We start from the raw sequence: 15,174 nt of genomic DNA on the forward strand, positions 1-15,174 counted from the left end.
CCGGCCAGACATCCTACGCGTTTTCTGCACAGAGGGTCTTGAGTAGGTCTTTTTGGTCACGGACCTTAGGGAGAGTGGCCTATTGGTGTTGATAGGGTATCCCTCAAGTTTCGTAACGTTTCGAGAACGTCTAATGGGCTTTTGGCTTGCGGTAGCATCATAGGAAACTCTCACATTTGCAGAACCGATGGCATGTAGAGTTGATATCTCTGTAGGAATTAGTCATTAGTCAGTCGAGTAGAGGTTGACACCCTTTTCTTGCTTCCACACGCCTGTGGGTCGAGCTTCGTCCTCAGTTGATATTATATGTTAGGTGAGTTCTCGTTATGCTGACGTCCGTCGCGGAGTACCCGTCCAACATTGGCGCCACTGCCGAGGACGAGGGCCCTAAGTAGGTGACCGAGACTAGTCCTTGAGGATAGAGGTCCCTCTGGCTTGCCAGAGTATATTCATTCTTTTAGATAGGATCGAAGAGTGGTGGACTCTTTTGGTCTTAGAGGGAGTCTAGGGAGTGTGTGTCTGGCCTAGATCCTTCGTCTTAGGTAGTATTAGGTAGTAGTTGGTTGTGGTGTAGAGAGTAGGAGTTGGAGTGGTAGATGTGGTGGTAGGTTGATTTGAGATTCTGTGTGAGGCTAGGAAGCAGCCAAGGCATCAAAATCACCATCTCACATGATGAGTAGGAGTAGGGTAAGTAGGATATCTTGATTGCTGATCTAGAGTACTTTATGCATGTCTTATTTGTTGTTAGGCTCATCAGAAAAGTGAAAAACGCTAAGTAGAAAAGACGATAAATTGTGTTTGGAAGCTGATTTGAAGTCCAAAAATTTTCTGTGATTATTGCTGAGAGCTCTACAGAGCATAGGGAGTACTACTGCCAGAAAAAAATTGCATTTTAAGACAGTAGACATCCTACGCGTAGGATGTCTCCAGTGCACTTTTGGCAGGGAATTTGGGAAAACTGAGGTTACCAGTGTGTTCAAAAGGGGGGTTTTACCCTACGTATACATTGAAACTAAAGTTTTGACCAACTCTTGACACCCAAAAGACCAAAGACGGAGTGTCAAAAATGCGCAAACAAGAAACTTAAGATTCTGAGCACAATTTTGCATAAAAACTGGTAGGAATGCTTGAAAAGTAGTGCTCAAGACTTGGGGATGCATGTGGATGAATTTTGCGACAAATTTCATCAGTAGACATCCTACGCGTAGGATGTCTAGAGAGTGATTCTGGAAGCAAAAATCAAGTTTTGACATCATACCCATATTCTGCATGTTGTGTTGGACACACACACCAAAGCTCATGTCATTTGGACATATAGACTGAGAGTTAAGGGGATGTTACTCTTTCAGAGAAATATTTTCCCAAAAGTGGTGATTCTGAGCAATTTTGACATCCAAAATTTTCTGTGATCACATATTCTTGTTATATGCATCAAGAAGCACCTTGGGTAGAAACAGAAGTCCATTCTGAGAAAAAAAAAACATCCTACGCGTAGGATGTCTACAGGGTGATCTGGTGGAAATTTTGAAATTCTGAGCTGACCATTGTGTTCAGAAGGTAGGTTTTACCCTATTTTCATCTGGAAGGGAGAACTTGACCATATCTTGATAGGATAAGGCCAGATAGACTGAAATTGCCAGACATCCTACCCAAATTGTGCCAAGGCATTATTCCAAGACCAAAACCATAATATGGCTGCATGAACATGTCTTGAATGATATATTGAGTGACTGAAAGGGGTTTCACCTCATTTGGGTGAGAAAATTGGGTTCAAAGCCGACTTTAGCACTTCTGACTGAAAAAAAGGCAAGAACAGCTAGAATTTGGGACTTTTGAAATCGAAACCAAATTCTAAGCATACCACTGGGTTGCTGACATCAAGGGGAAGCTGTGGGACAAGTCTGGGGTCAAACAGGCCAAAAAGACATCCTACGCGTAGGATGTCTTCTGTGTGATTTTGAACTCTAAACAAAATTCTGAGCATACCACAGTGATCAGCACCTTAAGGAGAGTCTATGGTTCAAATTTGGGGCAATTTTGAGCAGTTAGACATCCTACGCATAGGATGTCTAAGGCATGATTTAGAGGCTAAATTCAAACTGTGGACATAGCAGGGTGTTGTATAGCCTTAGGCAAGCCTCCTAGTCAAATTTGGTCCAATTTGGAGCTGATTTGACTTGGAAATTCATCAGAACAAACATCAGGCTTTTGGAACAAATTCTTGATCATTTGACCAACATATAGGTGTCAGAATCAAAAAGATAAAATAGCTGTGAGTTTAGAACATCAAGGGGAAGCTACAGTGCAAGTTTGGACAAAATCTGAGCAGTTAGACATCCTACGCGTAGGATGTCTTCAGCTTGATTTAGGACTCCAAACCAACCTATGAGCACACCACTGTGATCAGCACATCAAGGAGAATCTAGGGTGAAAATTTCAAGTCATTCTGAGCAAAAAGACATCCTACGCGTAGGATGTATCAAGGCCATTTTTAGGTCCAAATAAAATTCTGAGCATACCATTGTGTCGCTGGACTTAAGGGGAGTCTCTGGACCAAATTTTGTTAAATTCTGAGCATATAGACATCCTACGCGTAGGATGTCTCTAGGCTAGTTTTAGGTTCCAGCTGAAATTTTGACCATACAGAAGTGTTCACAGTGTCACAAAGATCCCAAATCTTCTTCCATTCTAAATTGCATTTCACTGTTTTGGCCATAACTTTCACAAACGGTATCGGATCGGAAAAGTTTTTATATCAAAACGTAGCCTGAGAGCGACTCTACAGATCTTAGAGCAAAACTTGAACTAAATGTATGCCTATGGCAACCATTTAGTTCAACTTTGAAAAAAATGAGGCCTCAAAATGCATCCGGAAGTCAGGGGTGTCTAAAATCGACAGTTCAAAAGAATTGTGAGGAAACGGCCACGGTTTTGAAGACTGCTAAGTTAGCAGATTGAAATTATCTTTTGGGAAAACCATTGGTCACCCGCTGGAAGGTGCTCAAGGAACAAGTGTGGTCGTCAAAGGTACATCAAGGATTTTTGCATTCATTGTGAAAAAGTTTGCCAGCTAAATAGAATTTTGCAGATTGTGTGCTAAAGTGAACACAGGTTAGCTCGACTCGAGAATCGCTACAAAGGGAACAATCGTTGCAGTATAGTGGTAAGTTGCATAACTTATCACAGTGCTTCCACTAGATCGAGGCCTGCTAAAAAGCTCTAGGAAAAGCAAGCAGCGAGACAAGACAGTATGAGTCTTGGCAAGCAAGGGAGCTAAGAAGTTCAAGCAGTGCAAGCAAAGCCCAATTCAGAAAACTCAGAGATTAAGTCATCCACAAAAGCTAATAATTTTTATTATCATTGAGGTAAGCAATTAGAGCTATCACTGAGCAGGTACAACAAGGGAGTCAACACGAAAGCAATGGCGTCTCAAAGGAATCAGACCATTCAGGAAGAAGCTTCAAGTACATCCACAAAGATTACAAGAGAGCAAATTCGGATCTATCTGATTGGATACTACAAAGGACTGCCATGCTATGAGGATGACAATCGGAATTTGTACATCAAGACAAAGAAATATACAGAGGAAACTCGGACATCTCAATATGTGGAAGTTGAAACAGCGAAGAATATACTACACCCACATCCAAATTTCATGGAAGACTTTCTGGGATCAATTTACATGAAGCACGGAAAATACATCGACAATGAGATAGAAATGTTGTACAAGGATCAACTTACAGAACTCTATGCATATCCTCCAAGTATTTTTCTGTACAAAGCACAAGATGGAAAACAGAAGTTTGGTACCCTCTATGGAGATGAAGAAGGTCGATACTACAGGGCTATCACAAGTCATGAAGTTCCTGTAGAAAACAATCATTACTTTATAGCAGAAGCGTTTGGATCAAGAGGAGAAGACTACATGTCTAAAGGTGGTAATGTATACCATCTCGTCATGGCTTTACCTCTAACTACGCACTTGGAAGAGTTAACAACTACAGTTGTCACTGCACAAATGGGTGGCACAACACAAGGCACAACATGGAAAGACACAACACAAGTCTCGTGTGTTGAGAGAGAAGGAGAGAACACAGAAGTAGAATCCCAAAGTGTGTAGAATACACACATGAGATGATGTATATATAGAGGGGACCTGGGTGCCATATATAGAGAATCCATATATTGAGTAGCTTCACATATAAGCTCAACACCCCCCGCTCAAATAAGGGTCCCTAACTGTGGATGAAAAAACCCTTGGGGGATCAAGGGAAAAACCCACAGCTCTATATACACCCACCGTTATATTATAAAAATCATTGAATATACAAATGTTTACGAGGAGCTACATCACTCCTTTTACAATGAATGTTTTATGAGGAGTTACATTACTCCTATCAAATACAATAATGAATACAAAGGTTTAATAAAGAGGTGTAAAAGCTATCGATTAGCTTGTAATCAAAAGTGTCTCCGTGAATCTGTTGTGTAGCTTGTCATCAATATCACATCACCAAACATGTCTTCATGTTGTCATCAATATGGCATCACCAAACATATCTTCATAAATCTTTTATTGTCACCAAGTTTGTCTTCATAAAATCAATTCTTTGATCAATCCTACATGGATCATAGACTCCAAAAAAAACATTTCATGAAAATTATTAGCATCGTTAATGAAATAATTACGTTCACAATGCCATAAGAGATGGTTCGCGGCGCCACTCTTTTGACGACATATATACGCACGACAACATATGGTACATAAAGTATAAACGTAAAAGTACAAAATGTGTGATTACGTGATACAAATGATATGTGTATATACTACATAAAACAACATTTATCAATGTAGTGATCAATGAATACCATCAAAGTATTAACAAAATATCATCATTATGTCAATAAAAATGAATAAATGATCATGGTATCAACGAAAAGCATCATGATATCACCGAGAATACTCATTGTATCAACGAAACAACATCATGGCATCACCGAGAATAACCATGGTATCAACGAAATATCATCATGGCATCACCGAGAATAACCATGGTATCAACGAAACAACATCATGGTATCACCGAGAATAACCATGGTATCAACAAAACATCATCATGGTATCAATAAAAATCACCATGGAATCAACGAAATATCATCATGGAATCACCGAGAATAACCATGGTATCAACGAAATATCATCATGGCACCACCGAGAATAACCATGGTATCAATGACATATCATCATGGTATCAACGAAAATCACCATGACCAAAGTATTAACAAAACGTTATCATGGTACCATCAAAATCACTATGGTATCAATGAGAAATTATCAATAAAAAGACGTAAACTATATCTCTAAAAGAATAATTATACGAGAATCAATGAACGAGTATATCATATAACAAAAGATCATGTACCAACAGTGGCTCGATAGAATTTGGACGATCATCAACGGCTCGACTGAATCGGAACGATGTGTAACTGGCTTCTGCAGCAAAGTTACGTCAGTAACAAATATATGATTGATGAAGAAAAATATAATTGAGAAGTTTTCAATTATGAGAAAAATCAAAAGCAAAAAGTAAAATTTTGATTTTCAAACATATTCGCAGTCTGAGACGATAACCCAAAATTGGTGCAGAATTTAGAGAAACTTTCTTCTGCAAAGTTATAGACCGCATCGATTCCAATCCCCATTGCGGGTAGTTTCTTCTGCAAAGTTGTAGAACACATCGATTCCGGTCTCTCACGCGGGTAGTTTCTGCAAAATCGTTTTCAATAAGCAGAAAAATAAAAAACAAAAAACGGAAATTGCTTTTTAGGTATGTACGCAGTCCGCGAACGATAACTCAAAATCGGTGCAGAATTTGAAAACACTTTCCTCTGCAAAGTTGTAGACCACATCGATTCCGGTCTCTTGCCCGGGTAGTTTCTGCAAAATCGTTTCCAATTAGCACAAAAATCAAAAACAAAAAGTGGAAGTTGCTTTTCAGGTATGTACGCAGTCCGCGAACGATAACTCAAAATCGGTGGGGAATTTGAAAACACTTCCTTCTGCAAAGTTGTAGACCACATCGATTCCGGTCTCTCTCGCGAGTAGTTTCTGCAAAATCGTTTCCAATTAGCAGAAAAATCAAAAACAAAAAGTGGAAGTTGCTTTTCAGGTATGTACGCAGTCCGCGAACGATAACTCAAAATCGGTGCAGAATTTGAAAAAACTTCCTTCTGAAAAGTTGTAGACCACATCGATTCTGGTCTCTCGAGTGGGTAGTTTCTGCAAAATCGTTTCCAATTAGCAGAAAACTCAAAAACAAAAAGCGGAAGTTGCTTTTCAGGTATGTATGCAGTCCGCGAACGATAACTCAAAATCGGTGCAGAATTTGAAAAAACTTCCTTCTGCAAAGTTGTAGACCACATCGATTCCGGTCTTTCTCACGGGTAGTTTCTTCTGCAAAGTTGTAGACCACATCGATTCCGATCCCTCACGCAGATAGTTTCTGCAAAATCGATTTTGATCAGGAGAAAAATCGAAAACAAAAACGTACTGCTCTGATACCATGTTGAGAGAGAAGGAGAGAACACAGAAGTAGAACCCCAAAGTGTGTAGAATACACACATGAGATGATGTATATATAGAGGGGACCTGGGTGCCATATATTGAGTAGCTTCACATATAAGCTCAACATCGTGCACTCCACCAGAATAAGAGGTACCAGCTATGAAGATAGCCCAACTTCAAAAAGAACTAGCTTGGTTTCAAGAGCTACTTAACAAAGCACAAGAAGTCATATCATCAGGCATTAAACAGATGCCAACATCAGATATGGAACACTCTCGGATGGGGGGAGTTCAAACTCAACAAAGAGACCCTATATCTTCAAGAGTGGGATTAAGAAGTCCAGCTTTACAAGAAGCAGTGTCCTTTTCAGGAGTCCAAGTGGAATTTCAAGAAGCATTGGAAGATGCCGAGCCGGAGGAGAGACCACTGGAAATTAAAAATGCGCAATATAAAAGGTCAGGTCAAGATGTCATTGTGGTCGACAAATACGATAGGCACTATGAAATAGCCGATGTGAAAAATATGGATGAGTTTAGCAATTGCGGGCAACTTGTAAGTCACATACTTGGACCCCGTCCAAAAGCACCATCAAGGAAAACGGAAAACAAAGATTCGGTTCAATCTTCACCCTCCATGCAGAACTCACCAAAATCAATTCGAAAACATATCCCTAAGGCTATGCAGAAGCCCCACGTCAAGGACCATATACTGATGGAAGAATTAGCATCACAACTGCTACAAAGCATGGATAGTGATTTGATCTTGTATGCAAGCAATAATGGAAGCTATTTTCAGCTTCTGAAGGACAAGACGATGAAGGATAAAGAGACAAAGCCAGTGGATACACCTAAATCAGTCGTAATCTATAGGTTCATGCATGCAAAGAAGAGGTCATATCTGTATCTAGTGAGGCGATCCGGGGCGGGCAACAAGAAGAGCGGCCTCTAAAAACCCTTCGAGGCTCCCGTGCTGCTCAATTGGGGCTGGGGCAAGCGCAATCAGAGACAACAACAACCCACAGCCAGAAACCAACCAAGAAAAAGGGCACCACCTAGTTGTAGATGCGAACTAGGACGCACGTGATATCTCCTTGTACTCAAACGCACAAAGAGAGGGGAATGCAAGATAGCCACACACACCAAACACAAACATTCCTCATGCCAGAGAGAGGTAAAGAGCACAAATCAACTTGAGCAACTCAGTCTTAGCCTTAAAGACTAGATGCACACAAAGCTTGCTGAGAAATAGAGGGACAACACAAAACTTGACCTTGTTGCCAATACACAAATTGTCTTAGGGTCACGGGAGCCCTCTCACCGAGCACCCTCTTACAATTGACCTTTTAAGCAAACAATTCAACAAGCCCTCAAACCACCAAGCATGAAATGGCACAACAAACTTCAAGGACAATATACCTCCAACCACCTGATGAGCCAACTTATCAAGTCAATTTGGAGAGAAGAGTCGTAGTTGCAGCATACAATTGCACCCAAAACTATGAATCTTATTTATGGACAAGAGTAGTCTACAAGTGTGATTGCTGAGTATAGTATCACTCCACTCCTCTAGATGGCATAACTAACCTCAAGCTTTTCCATGCACCTATGTGTAGTGATGGAATAGAGCACTCACAATGCACACACTCTACACAACTAGGCTTGAAGAGTGGTGTGTTATGTGTTGAGAATGGTGTGGTGTAGTGTGATCATGTGATGATTTACAAGGGAGAGAAGGGCTCTATTTATAGGTTTTAGAAGCCCCGATTAGGATTAGGCCTAATCAAGTTTATTTGAAGGAATAAAAGATTATGCATTTTTTATTTTTTATTTATGAGGGTGGGTCTCTCTTGTCCTTTGAGTCACATGGATGTGGGCTCAAGGGAAGGGAATTATTGAGGATGATAGAAGAGAGGATTGAGTGAATAATTTGGGAGTGCCTACTCTAGTAGAGGGTGCATTTTACAATAAGGTTAGTGGTTAGTACTTAGTAATTATCACTAAAAAATATTTACAAAATCATTCACCAAATGGTGAGATATATGATGAGAAAAGTTAGAGAAGGGATGAGCTTGTAAAGAGAGGTTGAAGCTTTGGAGAAGTTGACATTCACCTCTTTACAGCACTGGAAGAAGAAACAGTCAGCATGGCGAAGCAGCGCGTGTCGATGAAGCTATGTTATTTCAAACCTTGGAAAATTCATGATAAAAGCCTTCATTTGCAGAGGTTATATTTGGATTTTTGTTAATTTTTTGAAGTTCTTTACAAAGTTGAAGAGAGTATGGTAATATGGACATATATGTAGAGAGAAAGGGGGACACATAGGGTGTAGAAATGGAGGATGAAGCCTATGGAGGTGTGAGAGATGTGGCAATGGTGAAGAGGGTGAATTAGGACATGGGAGTTGCAGGTTTGGGAGTGGGAAGGAGGGGAGGAGTGTGTGTGAAAGAGGAAAATGATAAAGTGGAAGAGGGAGTGTGGCTGCATAGCATGTGCAAACTGGGGTCCACCAATAAAATCATAGCTCACAGCTCGTAGCTCAAAAAAATATGAAAAAATTTGAGGTGAAAGTTCAGTTCACAAGCTACAACTTTTGTTTGTATCACCTTTCCAAATTCTGGGAGCATGTGACCTTTAAAAATTCAGCAAAACCGACTGTTTTTTCCACTGCACAAAGTCCTTGTGAGGTCCTTCTTTGGATGATTCTTTTGAATACCTCCAAGAGTGAGCTCCCCATGGTGCATGCATGCATGCCACATACCCTTGACCTTATTTGGTAGGTCTATAATTGAAGATATTGTTGAGATCATGATATAAGTGAATAGTACAACTAAGAAAATCAAATATTGAGGGGTCTAAAAAAAAATATTTACATGTCAAATATAAATAATATAGGTGGGAAAAATATAAAGGGGTCAAAATAAATCTCTCTCATTATAAGTCTACCATAAAAAGATGAATATTTTTGGTGGTCTAATTTATGAGAGTAATAGAGAATAGATGTAGGAAGGAAAAAATCACAATGGTGAAAAAATATACACATAAATAAAACTAGTTTTTTTGGATTTTTATTGGGATGGAGTTACACCAAAAATAAGAGAAGCTTGCATAAAATTATTTTTATATGGAATAAAGATTACGCAAAATGGTAAGAAAAAAATATGGTAATGTTGAGTCAATGTACATAGCATAAATAACACACCATAGGTAGAAATATTTAAATAAATACCAAAATAGTTATGAAAAAATCTTTTATTTAGGCCCTATATACAATGAAATATTTACACAACAAATGGGCCATAATATACTTATATTTTTTATTTTTATTATTTTTTTGGCTCAACTAGCCTAGTGACTAGCTAATTGAGGGTTTTTAAGAAAATATGGAGAAAGTCGCTAACTCACACATGCCTATGTACAGTGAAATGGTAGGGATAACCAAAATGTTTGAGTGATTTGATAGGGTGAGGTAGCTTACTATGGCAATTATGGAAAGCCGAAAAACGGCTATCACTAGATACCACAGGAAACCATTATCAGCAGTATTATGGAAAGCAACCTCGTCCAAAGGGTGCACATGTTGAGATAACAACATATTGCGACCAATGTGCCATTGGTCATTTAGTGAAGGACTTCCCAGTAAAGCTCTACATGGAAAAGAAGAAGCAACAAGCCAAAAGCAAAGTTCAGACAGTGACAACAAGGGAACGGAAGAAAGAATCCCCAACAAGATCTCCGAAAAAGAAGCAAATCTTGTCGCAGAGCACAAAAGATAGGCTCAAGACACAGTTTCTTGAAGTCAAGGGTGTCAACGACATTATCATAGAGAATCAGGCTTTCAAAAAAGATCAATTGAATCATCTGATTCAAGATCGTTTAAGGAACCTCAGTGATGACAAGTCAGAGCATCCACAAGGTGATGAAGATGAAGCTCGTAGTTCAAGGTTCGAGAGCAAAAGAAGCCAAGATTCTGACGATAGTGAGCCAGCGCAAGAAGAGGTGGCAGAGGTAACAAAAAATCTTAGTGCCACATCACAAGTGGAATACATGCAAATAGAGTCAATGGATGAAGCTGAAAGTCTACCAAATAAATTTTCTATGATGGACTCTTCATTGGTGATTGAACAAATCAAAGAGTATGAGAAGCTAAAAGAAGAAGTAACTGAAGACATACAATGCACAGAAGAACAGAAAATGACTGAGTCCAAGATTGACTACCAAGGACAAGCAATACAGGATATGAATGAATATTTTCAAGAAGAGACTCTACAAAAACCCATGGAACAATGGAAACCAAAGGCCACGGCGACCATTGCATCAGAAGAAGAGAGTAAACCTCAACATCCTGCTACACAAGCTTCAAAACATTTCCAAGAAGAAAAGTCACCATTGCATGACCTTCAAGTGCTAGAAGAAGTAAATAGTGACACAGAGCTTCTAAAATCAAGAATCAAGGCGTCACAATCAGAAACTAGAAATGAACACCAACAAGCAGCTATAGCAGAAGATAGTAAGCACTTGGGACATGCTACAACCAGTCAAATGACAAAGAAGTTCAACATACAAGAGGATGACAAAGCCTTCAAGGCACAAAAGTCTAAGAAAAGTACCAAAAGCAAAGAGGACATCAGTTACTTGGCAGCCAACAAGAAGATTAAATTCTCATTGGATGTGCATGAGAAACTGAAATTCAACTTTACAGCAGAGATAGATTGCACTGCAACGATCAATGTCATGTCTTATGGGCTATGGTTACTTCTAGGTAAGCCAGAACTGTATGAAATTCAGGTACAGGTTCCTATATCACATGGAATAGCCGTCACAAGTTTAAGGATTGTGAAAGCTACCCTTAAACTACAATCAAAGGTAATCAAAGACAAATTCCTAGTGGTGGATTCCTCCAAAATGAATACACATTTGATTTTGTCCAAGCACTGGGCAAAAACATTGGCAGAAGAACCTGGATTTTCAACAATGGTCATCACGACTAGCTCTCAAGAAATCCAGCCTACTACTGCTCCAAGATTATCGGCTTCCGACAAAGGCAAAGCCAAAATGAGCCCACAAATGTCCTACCAACACAAGAAACCCATTAAATCAGAGTCTTCAATCTAGACCCGAAAAGTTCAAGACAGAGCTTCGACATCAACTGACCACATGCTTCCACATGAAAGACAGAATCCAAAGAAAATCTTTCAACCAAAATACCCTACACTGCGAGATCATCGTCGACAAAAATCTTCAAAGTTTTACATCAAAGCTGAAGAAATCAAGGTCCAGGACCCAATATGGGTAAATGAGCCTAGCCGATTGACGAAAGGTAAACACATGGGATGGATAGCCTCCCACTACAGCTTAGCAGAGCAAGGCTATTATGAGGGTCAAAAGAAACTTTGGTTACCAAAACCACAGACCTCGGCTTATGTGGTGGATAACCGTTTCAAAAAGCGTCCCCAAAAGCAACAAAGCTCATATTTATATCGCCAAAGGAGACCAACCAACAAGGCTCACCAAACGGATGCAGGACATTTCAAATCCAACTGGCCTTCATACCAACATAGGACTTCATCGATAAATAATCCCAAAAATGGCACTCTTGTACATCTCAATACGGCATCAAAAACATCATGGGAAGTGCCATCTACAATTCTTCAAGAACAAGGTTACTATCAAGGAAATCGGAGAATCTGGCTACCAAAGATGCCAGGTAAACATTCTTCAAGCAAACGACTTCAGCTTGAAAATAATCTCAATTTCACGGAAGGCAAAATCAAGGACAATGTCACACTCAAGGCAAAGGATATCTGCAAAGACACGCTAATCACACGATGCAGATACAAATGGGTGCCAAAAGAAAAACACATACCGAAGAAGATTGAAGTCATCTCTAGCTGTCAAGAAATGTCAAGACATGATAGACAAAGTGTTACGGGTAATGGAGCGAACCAAACTTCTCAACCAAGGGACCAACAACAACAAAAACAAATTTTGACAACCAAGGTCACCCAGATATGGCAAAAGAAACCAATATTGCCAGTATGGTCCTTTACAAATCCTCTCTTTGAGGATGGGAGTTTTGAATTTCAACACCTATTCTTCGTCGAAAGCTCCCGAGAGTAAGTCCAGTCGCCATAAAAATCATGGCATAAGAGTCAAGAGTCGGGCAGCTGAGCCACTAAATGAGCAAGCGTCAGACCCAAGCTTCATGTCTTAATATTCTTTGTGGTCTATGAGTCTAGATATTTAGATTATAGCTCAAGTTGGAATAGTTGAGCATATTGTAAAATTGAGTCGCTCATGCTGGATAGGTGAGCATAAGAGTCGAAGTCTACTATTTTAACTGGTGGAGTGGCAGAGTAGTCCAGAAAACACTCACGCACATGAACACAGTGAGGAGAGTGGAAAAAACCTCGTCGACAAAAACCCTTCTTGTGAGTAACGGCAGCTCTTGAAGTCAAATATATATTTTTTTGCTTCTCTAGCTACGTTCACTCCTGGAAGCACCCATTCAAACTCCTCTCGCACCCCATATTGTTTCCCATGCATCTATCTGTGCAAGCATATATAATGTCCCATCATTGGACATTTGCATCCGGCACGCTTTTTGTGTTCCACCCATGCACTTACACAACAAAATGACGATGACGAAGTGGTAACAGGTTTCATAAGCATTTGCTCAACAACAATGACTCTGACTGCAAGCTACTAACACTTACCCACTGTATATCCAGTAATAGTAGCCATACGGCCATATGTACTTTAACTCAACAAAACTCGGTTACATCAAACATAAGTACATATAGCCTCACATTTAATGGTGACTAAAGGCATTTTTTTCCCACTGGGTTTTTCCCTTTAGTCCTATCCAGGTATCCAAGACCTTCATTTTGTAATATACGCCACATTTTATGTTTACTATTTTATTTTTCTTATAAAAGCACAGAAAAGAAGACCAACGACATCCCCAAACCACTACATGCTCATCAACTATAGGATCCAAGGGGAGCGGCCCAGAAACAATTCAAAAAGGCTTCAAGTTTACAGGTACATGTGCAGGATGACACCCAAAGAACAAACAATACAGAGCTGCCATGATAAAGCCTTGCTGCAACAACAAACCTCACTCGACTTATTCACGCTACAACAACCAATCAGAGGGGGAGAGCTATGGCTTCAACTACACTACATGTACAAGAAAAAGGTAACTCTACAACATACAAAGCATCTGGTAGAAGCAACTGCAACAACAACAGATTCAAACAACACCAAAACATGAACCACTCGCCAAGGCCACTGCAGACATAGGGTCTTGTCGGGGACGACAAGACTTCGGAGGGGGAGAGTGTTGAAAGGTCAACCTTTCAACAACGCTTCCACAAAGATTCCATAAAGATCCCTCAAAGATTCTCTAAAGATTCCAAATAAAAATGCTGATGAAGTGATGAAGATGAAGATGGATGCTGTAATGTGAAGATACAAGCTCATGGACATCATCAAATATCCCGTTATTATCATTTTGAGCCATTACGGCCACTTTTGTAATGTTTACGGGAACTTCATATTTTAAGTCAGCAATTGTATTGAGGCCACAGATGCTTGTTGGATGAGCAAAGCCAGCTCACGGTGTTGTAATTAAGCTCTATAGAAGCCTAGGGACAAATAAGGTCATTTTGGTCGGACATTAGGTTTTCTAAGGCTTAGTATATAAGCCAAAACCTAAAGCTTTGTAAAGAGACTTCTAATAAATCTCATATGCCGTGTCATTGGGAGACTGAGAGAGAGTGAGAGAGTGTGTCTGTGCTCTACAGGAGCTACGGTGGTCGGAATCACGAACGGAGAGCAGCAGTGTGTTGCCCACGAGGAGAGCTAGGCGTTGATGCTTACATCACGCGCGTTCGTCTGTGTTTTGGCAGATTCACCCGCGAGCTACTTTTGGAGTTTCGGTGAGTAACTGTTGTCCGTTTTTGCATTTCAGCATATTCATGCGATCAGAGCGAGTAGAGCTACACATTAGGCACTTTAGTTTTCGGAAACGTCGACCTATAAAAACCAGCCAGACATCCTACGTGTTTTCTGCACGGAGGGTCTTGAGTAGGTTTTTTTGGTCACCGACCTTAGGGAGAGTGGCCTATTGGTGTTGATAGGATATCCCTCAAGTTTCATAACGTTTCGAGAACGTCTAATGGGCTTTTGGCTTGCGGTAGCATCATAGGAAGCTCTCACATTTGCAGAACCGATGGCATGTAGAATTAATATCTCCGTAGGAATTAGTCATTAGTCGGTCGAGTAGAGGTTGACACCCTTTGCTTGCTTCCACGCACCTGCGGGTCGAGCTTCATCCTCAGTTGACATTATATGTTAGGTGAGTTCTCGCTATGCTGACGTCCGTCGCGGCATACCCGTCCAACAGATGTCATCTCTCTACTTACAATCGAATCCTTATAGGTAAAAAGACAACCATCAATCATACATTGAACAAGAAATCTCCAACTTTTAGCCAAACGACTGTACAAGCACGGTAAGGATGGAATTTTGAGACTATGTATACAGCCGGAAGAATACAAATATTACCTCAAACAAGCTCATATACAACATACGAGGTTTCACAGTGGG

This window comes from Adiantum capillus-veneris, chromosome 15, assembly GCF_014529385.1.
Source record: "Adiantum capillus-veneris isolate H3 chromosome 15, ASM1452938v2, whole genome shotgun sequence".
Taxonomy (NCBI): domain Eukaryota; kingdom Viridiplantae; phylum Streptophyta; class Polypodiopsida; order Polypodiales; family Pteridaceae; genus Adiantum; species Adiantum capillus-veneris.